The following is a 251-nucleotide window of genomic DNA, read 5'->3' on the forward strand; positions in this document are numbered from 1 at the left end:
TGATGCGAGATTTTCTGTTAGAAGTTTGGGCAGCTGGCCATGCTTGCTGCTCACTGTATGTCTACTTTGCAAACGTTTAAATTGCAAGGAAAGTAGATTTTATAAATTGAAAATAGTATCGTTTGCATTCTGTTTTGTAACTGAACATATTTTTGTAGTGACTTTTAGGTGAAATGTCTATAATCATGCTTAGTGTAACATATTTTGTTAACAGAGACAGATAATATTACATAGATGTTCAAAACCTCACT

At 32.7% G+C, this 251-nt stretch overlaps 1 protein-coding gene across 1 annotated transcript in view; it reads right to left on the reverse strand.

Annotated features, from left to right (window-relative positions):
• LOC119594508 overlaps window positions 1-251 on the reverse strand; it is a 95,684-nt gene that overhangs the window by 94,605 nt on the left and 828 nt on the right. The window lies entirely within an intron of this gene.

The sequence above is a fragment of the Penaeus monodon genome, chromosome 34, assembly GCF_015228065.2.
Source record: "Penaeus monodon isolate SGIC_2016 chromosome 34, NSTDA_Pmon_1, whole genome shotgun sequence".
Taxonomy (NCBI): Eukaryota; Metazoa; Arthropoda; class Malacostraca; order Decapoda; family Penaeidae; genus Penaeus; species Penaeus monodon.